The sequence below is a fragment of the Agelaius phoeniceus genome, chromosome Z (genome assembly GCF_051311805.1).
Source record: "Agelaius phoeniceus isolate bAgePho1 chromosome Z, bAgePho1.hap1, whole genome shotgun sequence".
Taxonomy (NCBI): domain Eukaryota; kingdom Metazoa; phylum Chordata; class Aves; order Passeriformes; family Icteridae; genus Agelaius; species Agelaius phoeniceus.
In genome coordinates this window covers 61,329,416-61,356,425 of record NC_135303.1, presented here as the reverse complement: position 1 = coordinate 61,356,425, position 27,010 = coordinate 61,329,416, and the positions used below count along the sequence as shown (strand labels likewise).

Genomic DNA, 27,010 nt, shown 5'->3' with positions numbered 1-27,010 from the left:
TTATATATTTTGTCATAATACTATTTTTAAACATAAGATGTTAGTCATAAGAAGTCAAGACTTTTGAAGTAGCAGTAGCCATGACAACCTTCACTCTTGGGGGTGCAGTACAGGGTCTGTCGCTCTGTGGCTGGACGTACACTGCATGTGACTGGATGAAATATTAATGTGTATGGTAAAATTACTTATGACTTCATTAAAGACTACTTTTTCTAGGTCATGCAACAAATTAGCTGCAAGCTGCAATTCAGGAAACTAGTTGTCACTGCTGCGCTTGTTCCATCAAACAGTAGATAAAGACACTGTTGTGAAAGCAAGGTCTATTAAACAGGGCATGTTTTGTGAGTTATTCTTTTTATTCCTTTCTATTTTCAGTTTTCTTCTCACATTCTGCTTACTTTTCTTTATTTCCTCCCTTTTTCCTTATTTCTCAGGTTTTTTTTTTTCCTTTCTGTTTCTCTGTTTTCTGCTCTGATCATCCTTTGTACTTAGAACTTGTGATTTTGTAAAACAAGTAAATAGACACGTTTTTAACCCCATCTGAATTGCACTGATCTTTAACTGCATAATTCTCACTGCAGTCATTTGGAATAATTGAGATGTCTTGTGATACCTATTTTTAGGTATTTCAGAATAAAACTACGACACGTTTTCTGAAGATGTGTTTTCCCTGAGGACAAGTGGGGCTCACCAAGGCAATATTTAGATGAGTGATGTTTGCTTGAGCACCATCAGTATTCAGCAATGCAGTTAGAATTGTCTGAGTGAAACTCTGCAGCCCCTCTCGCTACTACTGTACTGCAAAAAAAAAAATTCTGTGAGCAGGGTTTAAGCTTTGTACATAGCAGCAAAGGTGTTTATGACCATGTATGCTTGTCAATCTATAAATATCAGATTAAAATAATACCAGAATTGTATTTAGCAAGCATTTTAAAAAATAGGGTTTTCTACAGAGTTTTTATCAAAATAAATTCAAACATGCTCTCAGGTAATAATTAATATGGTTAGAAATGATCTTATGAAGAATTTAATCTTTAAGCAGGTTATGGATTTATTGTAAGACAATTCTGCACAGATTGCATAGTAGAGCAGAAGCAAAATAAACCCCATGGGTTTTTTAAAGTTATGCTGCCCATTCTATATAGTGAATGAGAAAATGATAATGAAACTGCAAATAGTTTAAAAATAGTAAAAGTTTATATACCATAATGATATACTCAGAGAGCATATTAGGAGCTAAATTAAAATTACTTAGAAAATCTATTTGTGCCATTTCTTGTCTTTTTGAATGCATCTATAAAACCTTCTTTATCTTCAAAACAATTTTATGCATGTGGTTTAGTTTATGTTTTTATGTCTCTAAAATACAGTTACATAGATAGTATTTTAACAATAGAGACAGTATTTCAGAAATCATTTTAGATTGCAAATAACTTATTAGAAATGCAATTTATTCTTAAAGATACATTCATTATGGTTACATACTATTATAGACTTACATACTATTATAAATTTAAAATATTTATTTAATTTAATTTTTTTTATACATTTATATCAAATCCAAGAATTCATATCTTCAAGTTAAGACAACTGCTGCATTACTTCTCTGAATGTTAAGGAATTTTTACTTTTCAGTTGGACGACTAAAACAAAGCTTTTTTATAAAGATTTTTTATAAAGTTGCTTAGGAATGAAATAGGAAAAAATTGTATCCAGGCAACATCACCTTAATAATCTTACAGCCTCTTAGGTCCACTTACTCAGTACTGAAACCAATACCAACCAATTCTGGTCAAAAAAGAACAACTTACATAAACTACTTGTTTTGTATGTAGTTCATGTGTCTGGATTTCTGGTAAATACAGGAGTTCCTGCACATTAATGCACAGCTAGCAAGAAGTTAACAGTTCACTTGTGCCTGTATTTTCACAGGCGTACACATCAAGCTGCACTGATATCAGTGTAAAGTGAGATGTTTTGACAGGCAATGACCTCAGTACTTGAATGTAAATATTACATTGGCTTTCAGATGGCAGGAGGAGGTTAGTGTAAAAACTGTCCTCCCTCTTAAGAATCTGGTGGCACCTGCTTCTCAGGGAAACCAGTGTGAGGACGTTCTATTCTTGCTCTGTTGAGGTGTCAGGGACCTGGGGTCTCCTGTCCTTGAGCCTGTGCATGGTGACCCTGACTACTAAGAGGGAGGATGGTGTGGCATTTGCTCTAGTCCCCAGAAACAATCTTGGAGGGCAGGGGGCAGGGTGGTAATGCACTATGGGCCATGACATTTAATAAAGTTATGTGTGCTAAGCAAAACACCTGGGAAATGCCAGACAGGAAGGGAGAAAGAACCTGGGGAAGAGTTAGGTTTCACATTATGTAGTGTGGGGACAGATTGGGTGTGGCAGCTTTTCTCCAAGGGAAATGAAGGCGACCCTGGCAGTTTATGGTGTCCAAGAGCTGTCCAAGAGCTGTCAGTACCAGCTTCTCCTTTGGCCTGGGCAATTTAGTCTCTAATGCAGACAGTCACAGAGGTGACAATCTTGCTTGTGATCCAACATCTTCCACTAGTTGCTTTTCATTTTTGTTTATTTGTTCAAATTAAGGGATAAATCTGGTCCTAGGAGAGCTTCTTGTGATCAGCACAGAATACTCTCATGCACTGCATAGGCCAGTTACATGCTGCATGTTTGTATCTCACAGGACAGTGTGAACAATCAGATGATAATAGTGGTACATCTGGCATATTAAATTATGTAATAACCCTTACTTCTTTACTGAACTTGGACATAGTCATGTCATGTCAGTTGTCCTGGTATGTTTGACTTCTTACCTTCAAGATAGATCAGTAAATTCTGTATTTGAAGAAAATCTTCTCTAAGGTACACAGTACTTGAGAGTGTGGAAGGTGAGCAAGGGCTACATTATGTTCATTATGTTTACTCTAAAAGATGATAGTTGGATTTTTCTTTTGACTGGTGGAAGATGTGACTTCTCTGTTCCTTTCTCTTTGGCATTTGTACATATCAGAAAGTCAGTAATAGCCCATGTGTAAATGTATCTGTGATAGAAGGATTACAATTTTGATATTCCAATATTGATTCCAATATTATATTTTGTCAGGAGTACCCACTTTTTGTGTGTGGCTTTGCTTTTTTTCTAATACTTAGATAAAGTTCTGTATTTATTTTTTTTCATTACAAGACTGTCCCTTGGATTTGGAGGTAGTAATTTTAATTTTTTTTTTTCTAAACTGTAAATCCAGCTGAACCCACATAAAAGAAACCTGTCTCATAAGCCAAAAAGAACATCAATCTGGAATGAAAAATGTGGAAATGGGTAAGTATAGGAATACATTGAGATCCTATGCTTTTTGGGGATAAAAAGTTCATTATTTATTGAAAGGAATATCGTAGGGGTTTATTTAGTTTGTTGGTTTTTTAGTCTTTATTTTTTGTTGTTGTTATTTTAAGTTAACTTATTGAAATAAAATGTCCTGAAATTTTTCTGAATGTTTCTAAATGGCTCAGGAAGCTTATTAAACAGCCTAGAATAATGCTGGAGTACAACAGTGGAAAAAAAACCTGCTCATAAATAAATTATATTTACTGGCAGGAAGTCAGTGTAGTTCTCTGGTAATGATTCTAGCATGATAATGCAAAGTATCCTCTAGTTCTTCAAAGTATCCTGTAGTTCCAGAATTTTCTTTTTTTCTTTTTTTTTTTTAATTTTATAGCTGCTTGAGGATACCTCTTTTTGTAAGAAGTCCTTATTTTGGAAGAATTTATCTGCATCTTAACTCTTGTGTGAAATATTTCTTTCAAATTTCACCTCTTTAAATGCTTATAACAAAGCCACACAGTAAATTTAAAGCACAAATTATTTATTAATGATCAGGTAATGACTTCTATTTAAAAGCTGGTAAACCTTTTTCATGGCACAACTGGTAATGTTGAAGTTGCGTGTCTATGTAGACATATGCTGTGTGCTGCACACAACAATCCCGTGTTATTTATTTTGAATAATTCACAGAAAAGAAGGGCAATGGAGCTGGAGAAGGGTCTGGAGCTCAAGTCCTCTGAGGAGTGGCTGAAGGAGCTCGGGGTGTTTAGCCTGGAGAGGAGGAGGCTCAGGGAAAACCCTATTGCTCTCTACAACTGCCTGAAAGGAGGAAGTGGTGAGGTGAGGGTCAAACTCTTCTCACAGGCAACCAGAAACAGGGCAAGAGGTTGCACCAGAAGAGGTTTGGATTGGATATTAGGAAAAACCTGTTCACAGAAAGGATGATGAGACATTGAAAAAGTCTGCCTGGGTTGAATCACCATCCCCAGAAGTGTCTGAAAATCCTGTGGATGTGGTACTTAGGAGCATGGTTCAGTGGTGGACTTGGCACAACCAGGTGAACTGGTTTGGACTTGATATTGGTATTTTTTCCAACCTAATTGAATCTATGATTCTAAGACTACCTATGAAGAAGATGTGTTTTCAGTAGTAATGTACCTAAGAAAATTGTTGATAAAAGAAGAAATTGTTGACAAAATTGACTTCTGGTTATCTGTGCCTGCTTTCTCACTGTTTTGAAGGTATGAAGCATCCATCCTGGGATAACATTTGCTTTAGAGACTCCCAAAGCCCACCTACCCTCTCTGCTTTGTATCTGCATGAGCAGCATTGCATTGTGTAGGAGACACATCGCATGAGATTCAGGCCTGGTGGATTAATTCTCAACCTCAATGGGCCACATTATTGTTTTGCAATGTGTAGAGCTCTAGAGCAAGAGCTTACTGTATTCTATATGTTTTTTTCAGATAAACTACTTCCTTGTGACATGTATGACTCCTCTCAAACCATGCATAATTATGAGGGAGATATGGGACCTCCATCACTGATAATATCACAAGACAATGATTTCATCTTAAAGATAGTTCAAAACTTCAGCAGGAGAGAGAACAGACCTGACTTGCTGTTCCTGGTGAGGAGCTGATGAGCTGTATAATGTATAACTGGGGCTTTTGGAAGTCCCTGTGAGCCTTGCTGAATTGCAGTAGGAAAGCTGAGAAATAGCAGGCTGTCAAATCACTGTCTCAGGACAGTGCAAAAAAGGCACCACAGCTTGAAAGCATTTTGCAATTGATTAAAGTGCTCTGCTCAGTGCTATGCTAGAGAGCTATGAGAAAGCAGATACTTCCTGCAGAAAACAAAGCAGAATTTAAAACCTCTTCAGGGCTCAGAATTCAGCATCCCTGTTATTTAAGTTAGAAAATTTTTATAAAGTAAGAACAAGGACTGAAAGTTTATTGAAGCAAGAATCTGTTTGATATAAAGAAAAGATGATTTAAGACTAAAAGTCCATACTATAAAGAAACAAAAAAATGCTTGTCTGTTTCAGCTTTTTTGTCATCAGCAGTCACAGCAGGTGTCTGTAAGCAGAGTAAGTACATTCTGTTTATAATGTGATCATAGTTATTTCTCTTTTTTTAAGATAGTGGTAGGAACAAAATCGAGTTATGTTTCTCATTTTGTACTTAGGAAAATGCAAATGTTTTCATTCTTACACTGCTACAGAAGCAATATTAATTTATAGTATGTTCAGGAAGAAAATATGGAAAATTGTTCCTATAAGTTGAATTGAAGCTTACACGTTTGAAGATATTACTTCAGGAAGGCTATATTTTGGGATGAATTTGTGTTCTCTAAAGTGGATGTAAAACAAACCACTGAATGTAACCTAGGATGACATATGATCTGTGAATATATTGTTATATGAGTTATTAAGGTAATTAAATGGCCTGCCTCAAGGCACTTAAAAACTCAGTACCAGTAATGAGGTTAACAGAGTTTGATCTATAAGTCACCAGTTTGTATCAAGATGAATTGTGTAGGTGGAGCTAAAAGTAATGGTGCTCCTGGCCTGCTGCAGAGCAGTCCACTACCCTACTTGAAAACAAAACTGACCATGTTCAGGGAATTAGTCTTCTAACTCCCAGGGATGTTGCTGTGAGCACTGAGTGACATAGCATCTTATAAACAAACTTCAGCTGTTACCAGTCCAGGAAAATTTATGGCCCCAGAAAAAAACCAGTTTCTCTGACAATTTTTATAAATTCTCAATTAAATAATAGCAAAATGTTTTTTTCAAATGGGTTTTGTTTAATAATATCTCTGGAACTGTGTGTTCTACCGTGTCAAAAATATTCAGTGCTCGGTTTTGCCTGGGCTTTGTTAGAAACAGAATGAGGTAGTGTAGTATAATTTCATGGCTATTTGTGACATGAATTTGTTTTGCATGATATATTAATGTACAAGTATATCAATAACCTGATTCAAAATTTACAGAGCAAGGGCACTGTTTTAAAATTATGTTCCCTCTGGGCCAGTTTCATAAATTGAAATTACTTGCTAATGACTTGATATTTTGTGGTTTTTTTATTCAGCAATATTGTATATAGATCCAAGGTTTCTCTGCTATGCAAACCGATTGGTATTAGCCAGAAGCATGTTCTAATCTTTTGTTTACACTGCAGAATTCAAAATATATTGTTTACTTTTGCAATTTTTCACATAGACTTCCTTATGTTTTACCTGTGGATAGAACTGAGCCTTGCTGAGTTAATTGGTAACAGAGCCAGCATTTGCTAGACTTATTCCAACAACTGGACAATTAATTCTCATTAAAGCTAACATGATTTAGGAAAATTAATCCAACTGTATATTTAATTGCTGAAATACATAAACAAGTCCTAACCTTAGTATTTATAAATGAAACTGAAGCTATTCAGCTTTAAGTAATAAAATGCTATTAGACACTTCACAATTGGAGCAGAATGCTAGTGCAGGAAAACAGTGGTGTTGGTAGATGTGGCATGTGGAGGCCCTGCATAATTTTATTACAAAGGTATCTTTTTACCTGTCATTAGGTCAGGGGAGCATTTATTGTGGCCTTCACTTTCCTCTCAATTTTTTGTATCAGTATAGCAAAGTGGAACCACAACATTTATTTTCCAAACTGAAACTCTATGGGCTTGCAAATTGATGCAGAGTTTGCAGGAGCTTTTTGCAGGACAAGTGATGATAAGGACAGTTGTATTGGAGATGCTTTGGAGTTATTTAATGGGTTGGCAGTCAGTTGTTTTGGGACATTGGTATGATCTAAAGTTTCTTGGTAGCATACTCTGGGACTGAAAATACTCTAAAAACTATAGGAGAGTTGTGAGGTTTCAAGTATGCAATGGAGAAAATTTTGAGGAAGGTTTTATGGTATAATATCTCTGGGTTGGCATTTTTTCAGTTCTACTTGCGAGCTGCATGCTGTTCTTTATTTGTGAGGAAACATACTCTAGTGAGCAGCTGTTGAACTGCTAGTTAACTGCTAGTTAATTGCTCATCACAAAAAATGCAAAAACCAACCAAAGATGAGGAGAAGATCAAGGAATAATGACAGGCTCAGGAGCCCTTTTGACCTACTGCAAAGTACATTGAATCAGGGCCTTGTCATGATAAAATACCAAATAAATACCATCAGAGGGGAAATGTTGGATCATTATACTTAGTGCAAAATCTAGGATGATTTAAGGAAAAGAATATCTCATTTCACTTACTAATTGGGGGACATTCCCCTTGTGGTTTGAACTGACATCAGAGAAATCCTTTGTTTGGACAGCTCTTGCACAACTTAGTTTGTTCTAGTCTATGTCCCTTCAAAAGACAACACTTGTTTCTTTGACCTGGAGACTTTTCCACCTCATGCATAATTACTCTACTTGTGGGAAGTCTCTGAAATCAGTTAAAATGCATTGCTAAAACCATTGCCAAGTGCTTAGATGAAGGTAAGACTGCAGATGTTGAAATACTCTTCCAGTTCATGGTCTTGAAAAATTGTTTTTATTGCCAGAAAGATGTCTTCCACCATAAGAAGAACAACAACAAAACATTTGTATAGTGGAAAAGAGCTAGATTTAATTTCATACTCAAAAGGAAAAATGTATGTCGTGGAAAGGAAAGAGAAAAATGTACATTGTATGTAGTGGTTTTTTTGATTATACATCCAGTGCAGCTACAGGAATTACTTTGGTAATTTCTCTATGCAAAAGTTCTAACATTAGTACTGCAGAAAGACACTCTTCTAATGATAAACACCTTTTCTTGCTGTTATTCAGCCACCAGTGCACACGGACATAAATCTGAAACAGAAACAAAGTTGAATCCATTCAGGATATTGAATATTTGCTTGGGATATAATCCTTGCCCAGTAGCAATAGATACTGCTCAGAAAAAAATGGTGTGTTAGTGTGAGACTGAGGAAAAGTAGTTATTTGAAATTTGGTTTAAGTGGTTACTAGGAGAGGGTGAGAGCTCCATTAAGACCATTATAAAGCATTTTAACACAGTATTTATTCCTTTTAGGTCCAAGTTAAAAGAATTAAATAATTGCCATTTCTCCAACATGTACTCTGTTGTATGTTTTTCTGCTACAGTAGTAGCACAAAAAGATTCTCATCTCTGTGGTTGGCAGATTCTGATCCCAGAGACCTAGGGATTCTTTTAAATAATAAAGCCCCTTATTCCTGACTCTCTGTCAACACATACCTTCCCTTTTATTTACTACTTAATTGAATTATTTTAATTCCACTGGTGCCCCTCTGGAAACCTTAACTCAGTCACAGATGAAAACTGGAGTGTGGAGCACATGCAAGATTCAGCTCTGCAGCTCTCCCATATTTTTGAAAGTATTCTGTTAACTCCTGAAAGAACAAGCACCACATCTTTCTATAGGCAGGTGAGACTGGGTCACGTCCATGGCGCTGCAGGTCCCAGGTGAGGCTGCTTGGAGCTATTGCTGAATTCCAGCCAATCCATCCTCACTAACCAAGGCATTTAGATGCCTGCAACAAAGGTGGATTTATCTTCATACTGAACTGTGAGTTGGAGTACAGACCTTCAATTTATAAAGAGAGGGACAATTCACCCCAAAAAATTTTCTTTGAAATGAAAGTACTTAAAATTCTTCCACCTGTCCAGTTCAGCTGAAATGTAAATCACAGAGTCTAGGTAACTGTGCATAATCTCTTAATGTAGCAGAGATCTTGATTGTATTGCCTCCATATCTAAAAAACACCAGCTGTAATTTTCTACACTCTCTGTGACCTTTTTTCCTCATGTTCAAACCACCTGAACTGGTATTTTTTATGCTGGTGAACAGGAGCAGCACAGCTCCATGCTTACATTGCAGTTTCACCTACTCTTTTCCATTGTAGATTTGCATAGCTGAAAAATCTCTGCATGCACTGGCATTCTTTTTGTTTCGTGCCAATTGTTTTATTCTTACATCCAGAAATTTCTCTTCTAGTTTTCTGTTTCTACACTAGTTTAATTATTTTTGTTTTCATTGTTCTAATTTTCAACACTCAATTGATACTAGATGCCTTTCTTTTTTATATGTATTTTTGGATGTTGTTTTTATTGCCTTTACAGATCTGTTCAATGTTTTTTGCTTGTACTTCCCAGTAAATCCATCTTCCATTTCATAAGTAAGAAAAGGTAAAATTTTAGCCTGTGTTTCATAGAAACAATGTTATTGGTGACTTTACTTACAGCTCAAGATTTATATAATGACATTTTAGGTTTGAAAAGCGTTATAGAACTGTCCTTGAACCTAGTTTCAGATGCTGCATATGCCTTTAATTGCTTGTTACAGAATGACATTTAAGCATCTACTCCTGTTTTTAATTTTATTTTATAGTTATTCTCTGAAAAGTCTTTACATGGGGTTTACAAAGTTCTAAAAAACCTGCGAGTTTTGTAGTGTTAGATGATAGCAGTGTGGTGAACTTCAGATGAATCAGTGGCAAATTCAAGAGTTAGAATACCCACCACCATCTGTGATGGGGTAAGAGCTGTGTCCTGAAGAAAAAGGCTCAAAGCTAATATTCTTTGAGTCATAGCTCCACCAAAGTTTGTATAGCTGGTATAATTGAAGCTAAACTGTGTACAGAGATATATCTACAATTTTTAAGTGAAGGATTAGGTTTGCCCAGGTACAAACACAGCATCTTGCAAAACAAAGCTGGAGCATAGTTCTTCCTGAACAGTCTTCAGACATAAAGACTTTTAATGTGTCTCTAATATCTACATCAGCCAATAGCAGTGTGATCTGTGTCTTTAAAATAATGAATTTAGAGCTTCACATAATGGTGGTTCTGTCCAAGAAAATAAGATCTTCTCTATCATCATCTTGAGTATCAAAGAATACTTACAAGGTCTCACTGTTGCTAATAGTAACTGGCAAAATTGACAACAGCCATTACAGACTGTACATCTTTATTATGCAATTTAACGTTCAATGAACACAGAGTTATTTGGACTGTAACAGAGATTCCTGGTAATGGTGCCCCTGTAAAGAGGGAGGAGTCAGATACTACAATCCTGAAGAATGTGAATCAGCTAAGAAATAAAATTAGGCCCTTGTACTTAAGAAAAGCAGAATTTAGCTCTTCAAGGAGATAGTCAATAGGATCCCCTGGAAAACTGTTCTCAGGGAGGAGAGAGCAGAACAGAGCTTGCAGATCTTTAAGGAAGCCTTCCATAGAGCACAAGATCTGGCAATCCTCAGGAGCAGGAATTCAGACAAAGAAGGCAAGAGACTGGCATGGCTGAGAAGGGAATTTCTGGTCTAACTAAAGGAAGAGAAGCAAATGCAGACAGTGAAAACAAGGACCTGGGAAAGGTATACAGATCCATAGGTTCAGGTGTGTAGGCATGGGGTGAGGAAGGCCAAGGCAATGCTGACCTGAAATTTGCAAGGGACAAAAAGAATAAGAAGGTCTCCTTCACGTATGATAACCTGAAGGAAGGAAGGAAGAAAAGGAAGGTCAAAAAAGGTGTAACCACCCCCCCCCCATATCCCCCCCATAAACAGTGCTGGAAAACTGGTAACTATGGATAAGGAGAAGGAATTTTGAGATACTCAAATTTTTACTTTTGCCTCAATCTTCAGTGGCAACCTATCTTCCCACACCTCTTAAGGGGATGGACAGCAGGATGGGACTGGGGGGTGTCTAAGTACTCCCAACTGTAAGTAAAAATCAGGTTCACGATCACCTGAGGAACCTGAATATATGTAAGTCTGTGGGACTTGATGAGCTGCATCCCAGAGTCCTGAGGAAATTCACTGCTGTAGTTGACAAGCTGCCCTCTCTGATACTTGAGAAGTTGTGCCAGTCAGGCAACATCTCAGGGGACTGGAAAGAGTAAAAGATTTTACCCATCTTCAAAAAGGGTAGAAATGAGAACCTGACAACTTTCCATCTGTGCCTGTGAAGATCATGGAACAGATCCTCCTAAAAGCTGTGCTAAGACACAGGGAGGATCAGAAGGTGATTTGAGACATCGAGCATGGCTTCACTAAGGACAAGACCCCACCTGGATTGCTGTGTCCACCTCTGGGATCCTGAGCACAGGAAGGATATTGACCAGTTGAAGGACTGCCCCTAAGATGATCAGAGGGATGGAGCACCTCTCCTGTGAGGAAGGGCTGAGAGAATTGGGACTGACCAGCCTGGGGAAGAGAATGCTTTGGGGTGACCTAATTGTGGCCTTCCAGTACCTAAAGGGAGCTGCAAGAAATATGGAGAGAGACTCTTTACAAGACCATGTAATGACAGGACAAGAGGAAATGGCTTCAAACTGAAAGAGAGTAGGTTTAGATTAGATATAAGGAAGAGATCTTTTACTGTGAGGGTGATGAGACACTGGCACAGGTTTCCCAGGGAAGTTGTGCATGCCCCATCCCTAGAAGCATTCAGGGCCAGATGAGATGGGGTTTTGAAAAGACTGGTCTAGTGGGGGGTGTCCCTGCCATTGAACTTGATTGGAGCTTAGAAACTAACATCCACAGGTGAAATAATGTGCCAAAGCAATGAATGATTGGCTGAGACTTGACACAGGTATTGAAATATTTCAGTGTCATCTTGCAATAGGTTTCCTAAATTTCCTCTATGCACGTGTTTCATGTATAAAGCAAACAACTAAAGTGATGTAGTTTTGATAACTAAAGTTGCTGATTACAGCATGTTTGATGCCTACTGTACATGTGTTTCAGATATACAATTAATATGTATTTTTTAATGTTAATGTTCTTTCTCTATGAAACTTCTTTATATTAAGCTCTGATTTGATAAAAATCATTCTGTCACATCTTTGCAACTGTCTATTTGGTGTAAATCCTGTATAAGTATGATCAAACTGCACAGCCAATGTGCAGATTTCAGTGCATTTTCTTCTGTGTCGTATGAGCAGCAAATTGCATATTTGGAGCTTCAGTGCTTGTGATTTCTCTTTCTCTCATGTCATTTCTGCTGTACATAGACTGTTCACCAGAAGTGTAGTTAGTAAAATATTTCAGTAGGTGGGATCAGTGGCAGATAATAATTTTGGGGTTTTTCCACCCATTTATTTTAGGGAGAAAGACCTTTGAGAGGGTGGGAGAGACATGTCTGCAGTACAGGGCAGCTGGGATTCAAGGAATGGAAAAGTAAGCATGTGGAATGGCTGAAAACAGAACGGTTATGTGATGACAGTAAAAAGACTAAAGAGGAAACTCAGGGGGAAGACTGAAGTTCCACAATCACTGGACATTGGATTATTATTTTACCGTAGGCTAGTGGTACAGTATGGACAGCTAAGGGAGCTGCCTGCAGCTGAAGCTTTATGGAGCTGAATGTCAAGTATTCTTATAGTACCTGCTCTCTTGCATCTTCTGCAAAGATAGCTTTTAAAAACACCCTCTGCCTCCTGCTTGGAGTAAGAAAAGGTCAGAAAACAATTACTTCAGCAGTAAGTTTGTGCACAAAAACTATTCCAGGATCCATTTTGTGTCAGGACTGGAACTGTTCCAAGATGCTTCAAAAGTTATCCACAGAGATTGAGCATTTTTGTTTTTTTCCCCTTCATTCTGTTTTGTTGGGGTTTTTTTCACAGCATTGTATAATATCTCTCTTATGACTCATAGTTTATCTGACATCTTCCCAAACAAAACTACAGCAGCTGAGGCTGACCTGATAATAAATTGGACTAGCTATTAAGAAATGCTACTTGTGTGGGAAGTGAGAGCATTTCTATAAGACTGGATGATGATACCTCAGAGAATATCCCTCAAATCCGAACACTGGTGGGAAAGCTATGTCAGAATCAATGTACAGCTGACAGCATACCTGGAACTTTTCTGCTCTTTAGCTGCCATTGAGAGTGCTTGCAGAAAAACAAAACCCTTTTTTGGTGTGGATAGTGGATCTAAGACTTTATACATCAATATCAGTAGTATATTTCTTCTCTGAGAGAGTAATATTTATAAAGCATAAAATTGTACAGGTGTAATAAAAAGTGAAAAAAATTTTGAGTGATGACACATTTTACTTCTGAGTTGTTGTAGTAAAACTCTACGCTGAATTCTGTGCAGTAATGGTTATTAAATACATGCTAAAAACCTCTATATGATGAATGCTGTCTCCTGGCTTTGCAATCCTAACTTGTATCTAACTTAGATCTATCTGTGAGTGTTTTGTTGTTGTTATGGTTTTTTAATATAAATTGGTAACAGGTAGATTTTGAAAATAGTGCACATGTCCACTGCTTTTCTTGAATAAGAACGTTTACATGATTTAGGAGCTTTCTGGGCAAGACTTCACCAATTCTTAAAATAATTAGTGCTCTTTTAAGAAAAACCATGAAAAAGTCTACTCTTCACTCAGTTGAAGTACCTGTCTTATCTCCTAGGGTTTACAACAGGCATCAGTATTAGGAATACAATTGTTAAAAAGGTGGTTGTTTTCAGGATTTTTCAATGCCCATAGTTTGGATCCTAGAACTCCCTTTTTTTTTTGTTTCTCCCTCAGTTTATAAATTAGTAAAAATGTACTGTGTTTCTGAAAATTTGTACTAACCTATGGTGCTTAGTGATTGTCAACCTTGAAGCCCAGCAGATTTCTTTTTCTGCGTGCATTTTGAGGTGATGCTTTTGTAGCTCTGCATTGCAGCAGGGGCTTAGTTATACACTGCTTTCCTAAAATTTCTTCTTCTCTAAATATTTAACTTGATAAAAAGGTGGTGAACAGACAGTGAGATTCCAGGACAGACCCTTGATTGTGTCCAATTGTTGTCAGCCTATAGGTAGAGTATGAACCATTAGCCTGTGAGACTGATGGAGCCATTTTTTCATTCATCTGCTTGATCATGCAGACAGTAGAATCTCTGATTAATTACTGGGATAATCTCAAAAATTATCAGTACCAAGATTAGGAATGCTAAGCATTCTGGCCTTATCCACGCCCTTTACAGTTGTTCCCACCCTGTTCAGCAAGGAGTCACCATTTGTCTCTTTATTCTAACACAATGCAAGAAGCTTTTCCTGCATTTCTTGGTGTTCTTTGCTCATTGTGGCTTCAGCTGAGCTCTGAAGATTTCCTTTGCTATCCCTGTATATGCAGTCAAGATTTCTACATTCCTTTATTGCAGCCTCTCATGTTGCCCCAGCCTGTGCATAGAAGCTCAGCTGTCAGTGCCTGTTTAGCCAAGCCAAGACACCTGATGTGTTTACCTGTTCTCAATATGGAGACCCTACTTGTGCTCAGAGGTGGCTGCCCCTCAAGGCGTGCCAGGCTTGCTACACTCCTCTGCCTTCCTGTACTGCCTTCTGTGTGATCACATCTATCACACCCTGGCTCTTAGTGATGAGCCAGCTTTCCCAGAGGCACCTGGGTATATTTGTCTTGGGGTACATTATGCATGCAGACATGCACATGTGCCTCAGTGGTGACAAACAGATATGTTTGATATAATTTCAATTTTGCAGCTTTGTCAACACCCTTAACATGATCAAATTTTTTTGCCACTGTTGGTGAAAGTATTTCTATGGGGTAACTAGGAATATAGAGTTGAAAAGAAAGCATGGGAGTGGGATATCTAGACACAAAAGTTTCAGTAACTGACCTAGTAGTTAAAAATTTTTACAAATACTACCTGTGATAAAACCCAGCAATCCTTTGCACTGCACTGATGCAATCGTCTCAAATATCCAGGAAGCAGCAAGACCTATATGAAAACCCTTATAACCATTTTCTCCATTGAGAAGTTCAACAGATTTAATACGAAATTACCATTATTACTCTATCCTTTATAAAAGTAAAATGTTTAACTAGGTAAGCAGGCTACCATGCAGTAATTTTAATATTTCAGTACAATCAAAATACATCGTTAATAGCTTTTGGGTAGATTCAAAAGAAAGTAAGGTTTGCTGTGTCTTAGCAGCAGCACAGTCTGTACTGACAGCCAGAATGCCTTTACCTGAATAAGAATGGTTGGTCATTTAACTCATCAAGATTCATAGATGAATGGCTTTTTAGTATTCAGAGGTAGCAGAGAAATTTTGTGGAAAAAGCTGACAACAACCTACTTGAATATGTACTGTCCATGCAAATTTCTCCTATGCACTAGTTGACCTTAATAGTTTCTTTTGGACCTTTTCCACTTTAAGTTCCTTCTTCCCTTCATTTACTTCAAAATTTTAATTCAAGCTGTTTGAGAAATTCTTTAACATACTTAAATCTACTCTGTAGTGTACTGGCAGTTACCATTTATAGGTATCGTTCAGATGCCCTGAACTACAAAAAATCTTTCTGCAGTTATTAATGGTGCTGATCTTCTGGGTTCCTAACTGTCTTTACAAAGGGCATCTGAATCAGAAGCTGTTATATAGAAGAGATACAGGGAGAACAAAACATCATCATGCTGTATCATTTGACCTGTTTGAACAGTGCTCAGATCAGTCATCTCCTTGACTATATCACATGAGATGGCCAGTGTCATAAAAGCTTCAGTTTTATTGCTTTTGTCTGCAGCTTGCAGGAGGCTTTATAGCTTCATGAGGAACATGAGAGGTTTTTAGATGTATCCTTTTGCTGCATTTTGTATGTCAAAATCGAGGTGGGCCTCTCCTCAGCACTAGTGGCTCAGCAGTGGCAAGCATACAGATTGAACTAGCATGATGATGTATATACTGTGTATAAAAATAGTCCCAGTGTTCCCCAGGCAGACTTACAGCTCCAGGATACAAAAGAGAGAAAAGTTGAGGAAGCAGGTACTACTTTTCACACAAAGAACAGTGACATAGAGACATTAGCAGGCTCTTTTCAAGAAATGGCTAGCTCTGTCAGTTTGTAGGTTAATATATCTGGTCGGAACCCTGCAGTATTTAGAGGTAAAATTTCTCAGAATTTTAACTAGGATTTTTTCCTGTGTTGGGATAACGAAATTGTAACTTGATATTGTTTTGTGCTGATTTATTTTTACAGTTTCAAATTTTAGGATGATTGTTAAATTTTTTATTGCTAAAGCTATGTCAGGGCATGATGTCCTTATTTTAGGGTTGTTTTTTTCATACTTAAAACTTAGGGGATTTTTGCTTTTTTTTTTTTTTTCCCTGACACTCCCACAGTATAAGAGAAGGGAATACTCATTTGCAATTCTAACCGTTCATTTTGCTCTGCTTGACAGAAGCAACATTGTGTGTCAAGAAAAAGTGTATTGGAAAAAGCCCAACTTCACAAAAGAACTGTATAGAGCAAATAAGAATTATAAACTTATCAGTTACTCCTAAAGATAAGTAAAATGTTTGTTGTAAGAGCAAATTACATGTTCTTTTCCATTAAGCACAGTAATTCTTTCTTCAATTTCCTTAGTAATTTAAAGTAGCATTACCCCTCAGAATGGCTGTGCTGTAGTAAGATAAGCTTGAGAATGAAATATAAACTGTAGAGCAGAAAAGCCTTTTCATCCCCCCATTTTCCACTAAATAAATGGGTCATGAGAGTGGAGTGCACCACCAGGCACTTTATCCCAGCAAAGGTTATACTGCTGCTGAAACTGTACAGAAACAAAGTCAGGGTAGCTTGTGACAGAAATAATACATGAGCAGATTCTACTGTGGTGTATAGTGGTCAGAAATAAAAGCAAATGGTTGGGTGGCCACCAGGACAGGAGCTTGTAATGATTTTTCTGACATCTCCACAAATAGATGCTGCTTCATGTTTGTGAAGTACAGGAGAGAGTGTATAGCTGGGGGTAGCTTTTCTTCCCTTAGAAAACCGACTTTGGGCTGTGCATCTTTTGCCATCTTTAAAAGGAGATCCAGTTGACTTTGGTTTTCCTAATTGCACCCCACCCCCTGCACACACACATACCACTGTCCCCTTTCACAAGCACAGTGCCAGAGCCAGTTGTACATTTCTGTCATGCTGGAAGGAAGGCTTCTCCAAGCTCCTGTTTTCCCACCACTGCAACAGCCACAGCTTGCTTTCCCATATGTCTCTTTTGAAACTTGTATTACAAAAAGGATTCAGTGGATCATGGCCCACCTTGTCATGGTCCACATATTCATAGTGGGGAATCTAAGGATTGAAGAGTAAGAAGTGAAAAGTAAGTCTTGAGAGCACCAATAAAGCATGTATCCATACAGTTTTTGCTCTAATTTATCAGATTGTGTCTATCAAGCTAATTTTCACAGTGTCATTGTATGTGATGTTCTTTTAGCTTTTGAAAAGTGCTGCTAAACTTGTATGTCAAGAATCTCTTTTTGTACCTCTTATTTAGCATTTGTCCATGTTTATATTGGCATAGAGTGTCTGGATGTGGGATTCTTGGACCATAATCAGGAGGCACAACATGACAGATTTGTAAATCCATCACAACTCCTGCATATTTTAAGAAGATATAAAAATGGTTTATTTTTCTGTATCTTACCAGTCACAGAGTAGCTAAAGAATTGGTTCACAGGGAGAATGTTATTCACAGTTCATTCATATTCACAACATAGGTTATTTATTGTCCACCAGTCTACACAACTTCAAAGTGAGTGACATATTCAGCATAAATGGAGTATGAAAAATGAGACTTTTCAAAATCCAGTATGATTTATCTGTCTCTGTACTTCTTAGTTTCATTTCTAGATCATTTTCAACCTCTAAAATCCTTAATTTTGAATTGCCATTAGCTAACGGTAAAAGAATACTAGTACTTATATGTCTACATTTATATATATATATTATATATACTATTTATGTATTTTTTATTATTTAAAAAAACCCCATTCATCTGTATTGATATGTATTGTAATGCCTGTATTACTCTGCCCCCAGCCTGTGGTACTGCCTGGGATTGTGACCAAAGGGTGGGACCCAGCACTTGGCCTTGTTGAACTGCACCCATTCAGCCTTGGCCCATCAATCCAGCTGTTCCAGATCCCCCTACAGAGCCTCTCTGCCCTCCAGCAGACCAACACTTCTGCTTCACTTGGTATCATCAGCAAACTCACCAAGGGTGAACTCAATCCCCTCATCTGTCATTAAGATACTAATGGCCCCAGTTCTGAGCCCTGAGGAATACCCACTGGTGACCATCCACCACCTGGATTTAACTCCCTTCACACCATTGTCTGGGACCAGCCATCCAGCCAGTTTCTCACACAGTGAAAAATGCACCCATCTGGTTTGTCCCTGAGAATGTTGTGTGAAATGGTGTCAACAGCTTTACTAAAGTCCAGGTAGACAACATCCACAGCACAACATCCACAGCCCTTTTTCCCCCATCCACTAAGCAGGTCAGATGTTTAGCACTGCATCACTTCTGCTGCTTTCCTTTTGTAAAGTCAGTGAGAATTTTTCTTCTGATCTCTGTGGTAAAAGGTTAGTACTGGCAACTACAGAATGTTTCCTAAGAAGCAGGTTTTGCTAACTTTCTGCTGAGAAAATCTGTACTTCACAAACATTCTAACTCCAAGATGCAGTGGTGACTGGGATCCTCATTAATCCATCCTTCTACTGGTGTGGTGTAGGGAAGAATGTGTATGTGCTGAAATCTGGTTGCAGGTGATTGCAGGACTTGGCTTAAGTTATGTTCATTCAGTGAGTACCTCACTGTAAAAACATTCCAAACACAGTGGCACCCATCCACATACCAGAAGAAGTGGTGTCTTAAGATGTCTGTAGGAGTACAGTTTCAGCTGTAATACAGGGTTTCCTTGTTTACTGGTTTTCTGGAGACTGTGAGGATAAATGAGTTTAAAATATTTTTCAAGTTACATGTACATGAGACACCATCACAAGCAGATTACAGTGCAAAGACTGCTCCTCATAGACTCAACAGCCATCAGGTGGTACTGTAGAATATGCAGGGGCTTCTGCCTGTCACTGAATGGTTTGTTCAGGCTGGTATAGGATTTTCTCTAGATGGAAGGTGCATTAAGGCAGTTCAAGACCAACAAAACATTAATATGTTCAAAGCTGATCATCTCTGGATATAGTTTTTGCTTGCATGTTTCTTTCAGAAGCTAATTTGAATGCAGTAGTTTAAAGAAAGAAACAACAGTGTAAAATATTGAGGACTTCTCAGGAATTACTTTTTACTTCAGATTGTGTATACTGCTAACCAACTTCCAAGGCAGAGTAAAGCAATGAAGTATTTAGTGGCCTTTCTTTCTCTGTGTCTCTTTTATAGCCAGCTACATGTCTCAAGGCTGTGTAAGAACACAATCCAATTTACTCTTCCCCTCACCTTCACAAGATGAAACTTCGGGTGAAATTTACATGTTAATCGTCTGCAAAATGGACAGTAGCTCTGAACACATTGATAATTAGGCTGATTAGTCTCAGTCATTAATTACATTAAGAGGCTATTGCTATATTTTTATCTGTGATTGTGATGTTTAAATTTTGACATTTGAAAACCTCATCTGGTTTTCATTTTTGTTACTTTTTTGCTTTTACATCACCACAGAATAACATGTGGTTAATTTCATATTGAACATAAATGTTCTCTATTTAATTAACAGATTAACATAAAGGATCATACATGCTTTGATATCACATGCACACTGTAATGTGTTTTTACCCCAAAATTCATGACATGTTTTAATTCTTGCCACTATGGAAAACATGGCAAGGACAGAAGGAAGAAAAACTTCTACTTTCCGCTCTAGTGTAAGGTGATTGTCTTCTAAAACATTTCTCATTAGTTTATTTCAAAAGGAAAGGGAATCCTATGCATTTCAGGTCTTTATTTTGCATGTCCCTTTCATCTTATTCTGTAAAGTACAAATATTCTTTTTGCTGAAATATAATACCTCTGGGATAGAAACTGGAATAAAGCAAATCAGTGCCTGGCAACACAAGGTACATGTTTTTAAGGAAGCAGATTGAAGAAGAAGAAGTGAATCTTCCACTGATAGGGTAGCATAGAGCATCTGTTAGAATAACTTGTGTCATAAAATGGAAGATGATTCATGTGTGTTACACCTACTGAAGGGCCTGTCTCCATTTTGCTCTGGTTTCCTTGCTTTTTTCACATGCCCTCTCTTCTCCTGCCAGGTAGTACTCTTTCACAGGTAGCAGATAGTAACCTCCATGTGTTTTACAGAACCAGTAAAGTCTCTGTGCATGCTGCAAGGACTGTTATGACATGTCTTATGTCAGCTTTGTACTACAAAATGGAGAAAAGAGGTGTCAGTGAGGTGCCTGTAGATGTGGAGGCAGGCAGAATCCATGGGCATGGGCCTTTCTGAGTCTCTCAAAGACAGACGTGGTTTTTCTAAATGGGATGAAATAAACTAAATAAACTAATCTAAATAAACTATTGCTGTGTAGCTGAATTTGACGTGAATATGCAGCTGTTCTTCTAAAAAGAAACACTCTTAGGATGGCTCTTCATCTGCATTAAATGCTGAAAGAATCAGGAGGGGCTTTAGCACCAAATAGTATATTCCATGTCTACATTTCTGCACTCCTAGTTGAGAACATTGTTCCCTTTATGTAGGTAAGGTTTTATTCAGTGTGCCCTGTGTAAAAGGTGATTGATCATTTTTCAGAGGAGCATGCCTGCAGTGTGGTTTAGGAAGGATGAAATGGCAGCATTTATAAAATCTTACCTTTATTTTTGTGAAGATTTCAGTATTTTTCAGACTTATTTTCTCTCATCTCTGAAAGTAGCCTATTTACAAGGGCATGTGCACATTAGAATCTACTTTGCTTGTTTTGTTTTCTCCATCTGCTAATGGAGTTTAAGAACATTTTCTTTATGGAGTTTAAAAACCCTTTCATTGTCAGTGTGGACTTCCAGACACTGAGGACAGGGAGTGGCCATAAAAATTAACTAACTGTTAAAGGCAATTTCAAAAAGAATCTGTTGTCACTTTTCATATTTTTGTAAAAATTAGAAAATGTAAGCAGTTCCACATTTGCATCTTCCAAGTCAGTTTTTAAAATTCAAAGTCCTCATTTTTTAGTGATCTTGCACAGCCAGGTCTTGAAGACTTCATAAAATGCCATCGTTTATTCTCATAAACTGTTAAAATTACAGGGGAAAGGCAGAAGGCAGTAAATGAATTTATACATGAAGAGAAACATTCCTCTTTTCTGTGAAACTTCAGGTAATAGTATATAATTAGATCTGCAGTGGCTCAGAGGTTTGACTGCTATGTAAGCCTGAAAGACTGATTGTAGAGGACTGCAAATATCTTGAGATATACAATGGTGTAAATTTTTACCAGTTTTGAGCTGGCCACAGATCCTTTGAGCTGTGTCCTCTGTTGTTTGGGTTTTTAAAAATTCTGTTATTTTTTTAAATCACGTTTTCACCAGGATTCCATCAAACAAGTTGTGAGCTAACATTAGCAAAAATGACTTTTTCATTTTATCTCTCAAAAATCTATATATTCCTTTTAGTAGTAAGACTCTGTAAATTAGTTAAAAACTTACCAAAAGGTTCTAACTTTCCTTTGTCACAGAAGCATCGATATCTTGAATACAGGCTAGAACCACAGACTCATTACTGCAACTAGGGCAGAGTTTGCTTGTTGCACTGTGATCAGGTGTGACCGTAGTCATGAACCAGTCAGTGAGATCAATGCTACTGTATAATTTATTTTGGGGGGGATATTATGGTCATCTTTCTCATTCCTTTGGTGCCTCTTGGAGAGCAGTACCCATCAGAGAGCAGCGGACTCAGCTCTGCTTTTGCCTAAAGCAGATATGTTTGTGTAGCTGCAGGGATGTCAGAGGTGCTTCTGGTGGGTCTCTTGTTTATTTATGCAAGTTTAGTTTCCTTACATTTTAAAATTACCTTTATCATTGGTAGCTGATACACACAGTGTTGAAAGGAGGAAAATTATCATCTTCAAATTTAGATATTAATGCCTAAGGCTGTGGTTATGCCTTCATTTTGGTAGGAAAGGTATGCTCTTCCTCCATGCCAGGGATACTGACAGGATCCCTCTGCTGACATTGCTGCAGCTGCAGAAGGAAAGCTGCCTCTGCTCTGTGTAGCGTGCTCATAACACAATACAGTGTCATGCTAAGTGGTGCCTCCAGTCATGTTCTTCTTTTATCTGGGTATGTTTCATCCAGTCCTAACTCACTCAGTCCCCCTTTTCTTCTTTTTCTCTTGCATATATCTCAGAAGCACAAAAAGGCACACCACCATTTCAGTCCATCAGGGGGTCACCCCAGAAATGCCCAGTGGCTCACAGAGCTTTACTGTTATATTGTGGTGCTCTCCAGCCCCAAGAGCAGGCTGGTGCTTTGGGATATATTGTTCTTACATGGTGAGTTGAGACAGAGGACATCAGTTTAATGGGAATGCATTTGGTTTAATTTAAATAGTGTTCATGTAAAAAAAAAATGGAGCTTAAAGCAGATCTCAGCAATTTCTAAATGTGCTGCTATCAAACTGAAAGTGTTGGATGGGTTTGGCTTGTTAAGTATGTAGTTAATAAAGCTATCAACACTGCCTGCCAGCAACATAAGAAAATAGTTTGGACTGGCACTTTGCTGAGCTGTGTCGACTGCCTTTTAGATGTAGTGGCAATAGGAAAACCAGAAATAAAATGTACGTCAGTACTAGCAACAGATTACAGACAGGTTTTTCCTCACAAACTTCTTTCAATGTCTTCTCTTAGACAGATAACAATTAATTCAGTGAGAGTTTCCAACAAACTCTTTTCCAAATGTAGCAGGAGCAACTTCACAATGGCAGAGTTTGTATGGCTGCTAAATTGAGGAATCATATTTAAGCCATGTTCTCTTATCCTCTAGCAGCTTCTGAATGTTCCCTGCATTCTCACATTTCCAGATGTTAAAGACTAGGCTAACTTTCACCCAGCAGAAGGCATGTAGACTAATATGCCTTATATAGTGGTGTAAAATATGCCCTAAATTTGGTTGCTGTGAATTTCTCATGCTGTTATTTTGCCTGCTCTCTTCCTCTTCCTCTTCCTCTTCCTCTTCCTCTTCCTCTTCCTCTTCCTTTTTTGGCCAGGTTATGCCCTATTTATTTCTGCTAGACTTTAATTCATTCCTTTATTGAGAGAAAAATTACAAAGCTTTAACACTCTAGAATAATGGGCCCTTAATTTGCCCAGCAAAGTCATGTCTGCTTGACCAATCAATATTGTTTCATCACTACTTGCATAATGCTGATCAAATATTTGGACTCTGTATTGTGGAGATTTTAGCAAGCTGTAGACTGTACCTTAGCACTCTTTACCTGCTATGACTGATTTTCCCTGCCTGTGAAATACTCCAGTGTTTTTCAAAGTTGATGTCTAGCACATGTAATTCTGCTGGATCAGTAGCCAAGACTAAACATCCTTCATGAAGAGTGAATATGAGCTCAGCCTCCCAGCTGCCAGCTTAAACCACTGCTGCAGAAAACATTTTTGTGCTAAAATGGAAAAAGTGAGGACAAGCAGTCTGGTGACATAGTTTAAGAAACCATGGGATTATTTAAATTTCCTGTCACCTGTGCCCAGATCATGTCTACTTTGTGGTAAGGCATGTGCCAAGTGAAGCAGTGGGATGGTAGAGATCATTGTTCTTGCTGAATTTAGAAGCTACATGGATGAAGGAAACATGTTAATGTGTGTAGTTTAGCTAAGATGGATCATGATCCAAAAACATGCTCCAGATTAGGATGTTAACTGAATGGATATCTGTTTTGTGTTCTTTTCCTCTCTTTTTCCACTCCATATATTGTCATACTGTACATGTGCCACTCATCTGCCCTGAAGATTGCTTTGGAGACATGACAGAGGTATGGAAGTTTGAGTGAATATATCATTTTAAGGTGTACACTCTTTCAAATACAAATCCCATTTACACATGATAATAGAGCATGATAGGTCAGGAGCTGGCAACTAGTGGCATTCCAGATACGAAAGCCAGTGCTGTGTACCTTTCTAAGAAAGAGACATGAGAACTTCAGAAATTTTTAGTGGGTTTGGGCTTTGCCACTCTCTTAGAATTTCCTTATCACCACTCAGCGGAATGAGCTGCTTACATCAAAGAAACAGGCAGCTACCAAAAATTTTTTGGCACTCTGAGAAATATAGCACAGTTGTCTTCTTTCTTTGTGGCAGTGCAGTGTAGGGCAGGGCTCCCACTACTGATGTAAGAAATATGGGTCTGAATCCAGGTCACTTTGCACAAAAGTAAAAAACTTGTGGGCATTTTATTGCCCACAGGTTCACTATAGGGACTGACAGAATCATAGTACAGTCATTGGAGGTAGAGATGTCATGTAGGAATAGATTCTCTGCTTCTTTCCTGTACTGCAAAAGAGCAGAGATTGGCATGTTTTCCAGCTAACACAGCCACCTTTTTAATTCCAATTTCTTCCTTTTCTCATACTGGTGTCCTTCTGGGGACAGAGAGTGTTGAAAAAAGCACACAGTGTTCTGACTGTCTTCAGCTCTCTGTCAGCTTTTGAGCTTCTGCCAGCTTCTCTTTGTCAGCTCCCAAGGCCACTCTAAACTTCAGAGGTGCTGGGGTTGTGACCAGCTTTCTGGCTGAACTTAAACTTTGCAGAGAGCCAGCCTCCTGAAGTGTGTGTTTGGTAAACAGGCAAGACTTCAGTAATAAGTTTAAATTTGTGAAATTAATTCTGTTATCATTACAGTGTCTCTGCGATCAGCCCACTTCTGTCACTGGAATGCATAACACTGATTTCAATTTGTGTCAGCTGTAGGGTAGTACCTTCCTCATCTGTCGTGGTATGTGTGCCTCTAGACGGGAACTTCCCTTACAGAGACAGAGCACGGAGCAGTACTGCACCAGTGCTTCCTCAGCAGTTCCTGCCCTGCCCTCAGCCTGTTTTATTTCACTTGCCAGAGGACAGCCTCCAGTGTGATACAGCAGCAGCATTGCAGCAGAGTCTCTGCAGTAGCTCCTGTCAGTGCAGAAGCTTGCGGCATACTTTCATATGGTGCACTAGCGCTGAATGTGAATGACTTCCCCTGCATTGCTGGAGTTGCGGAAATTCTGCAGTATGGTCCTTGGTAGTAGTTAGAAAGCAAAAGGCTGGATCAGATTGAAGAAATGATTGCTCCAGCCACCCTCGTCCCTCCCCTTGGAATACTCTGGCTGAAGATGAAAAATCAAAAAAGAGATTGAATCTAAATGAAAAGAGTAAGAATATGGGACAGATTCACAACGCGTTTTTCTTACCATGTGGCAATGCTGGAGGTTGGGATCCTTACCTTTGTGTATCCTTCTTGAGGAGAAATAGTTTGGCTGAGATATTTTGCTTTTGCTGCACACTGGCATTACTGGACAGCCTGTCCCACAAGGAGTTTCATTCATGGTTTGACAGGCTTTAGCAATGGCCTGTCTTTCACACTGACAGTTCTTGTGTCTTACGTATGTCCCATCTAGAGCCAATTTCCCTGCCTTCAGACTGTTAGTGGAACTCATAAACAGGGCTGTGGGCCCTACTACTAGCAGCTGTGAGGACTAGCAAGGCCAAGCTATTGTGTATATATATAAAGGGTATTTAGAGGATGCCTTGTGAGAGAAGAAGGCAAGCCTTTTAGAATCCAGTCATAGCCTTCCCTGCTTGAGTTTCCAAAATTCAGTTTACTTCCTGGTCTTTGAATAGCACACTTTATTGTTCACACCCTGAATCCAACAGCAGAGTCAAGGGAACGTTTAAGGGTGGATAAAGCTAGCCAGCCTGTGGCTAGTTTGGTGTTGTGGTAGAACAGGCCAGCAAACAAAAATGTTCTAGCAGGAAGAAAGTGATTTCAGTGCCATCAGAGGACAGAGTATATTATTCCCTGATTAAATATATCTACTGAGTGACAGAAGGGAAAAAGAAAAGATAATCTCAGGCTTGTCTGGCAGATGCTTACCTAAAATACATCATGAACATTTCTGCTAGATATGCTGCTGATGGCAAGCAGTAGCAGGTGTAAATTAATGCTAACTATTTTCCCCTGTGCTTTGCAAGTGCATTTCTTCATTTTGCCATGGAGAAAACAAAGCCTCAATGGCATGATCAGAGTCTCAGTGAAAACAGGACATAAAAAATTAGGTTCTCTGGAGATTCTTAGTTCTGTAAGTTTTTTCACTTTTCTCTTTCACACTCACTTCATGACCCATTACAGCTTCTGTGATAGCAGTGGTGTCACTATGCTCCTCAGTTCCGTATGGGAAGGATCTTCTGGTGCTGAGCTCCAGCTGGCATGGTGGCCTTCCGTTGTGGCTCTACAGCTGAAGAAGAGAAATTCACGAACTAAATGTAAATGGGCATTACTGTAACTCAAATGTATGTAAAATTTGGATCTTATTTTCATTTTACTACTAAGGTGGCTTTTTTATATTCTCATGTTGTGTTTTACTGACAGTCTCTATTTCACACAAGTTGCTCACATATTTAAAAGAAGAATAGAATAAAATTCAAATAATGTAAAATGCAATGTTGAGTGTAACAAGCTTTCCTTGTGAAATCTGATGTGTTCAATGGAAGTGTGGGGTTTGCTCAATTTTGCTAACAAATAACTACAGTACGAACGTAAGGCTTATCAAACACTTCTGGCTTCTTGTGAGATTTATCACATTTGTTAAGTTTTCTGAAGCTTTCCAAAACTAATGATACTGGGTCATTTGGCTTGTAAATGAGGATTACCCTTATCTAGATG

General features: G+C 38.3%; 1 protein-coding gene and 1 long non-coding RNA gene across 2 annotated transcripts in view; both read left to right on the top strand.

Moving 5' to 3' along the window:
- Positions 1-27,010, top strand: part of SH3GL2 (SH3 domain containing GRB2 like 2, endophilin A1) — a 90,991-nt gene that overhangs the window by 38,961 nt on the left and 25,020 nt on the right. The window lies entirely within an intron of this gene.
- Positions 187-4,212, top strand: LOC143691995 (uncharacterized). The gene is made up of 3 exons (XR_013179840.1): positions 187-341; positions 3,263-3,336; positions 4,030-4,212. It is a non-coding gene; the product is annotated as an uncharacterized LOC143691995 (long non-coding RNA).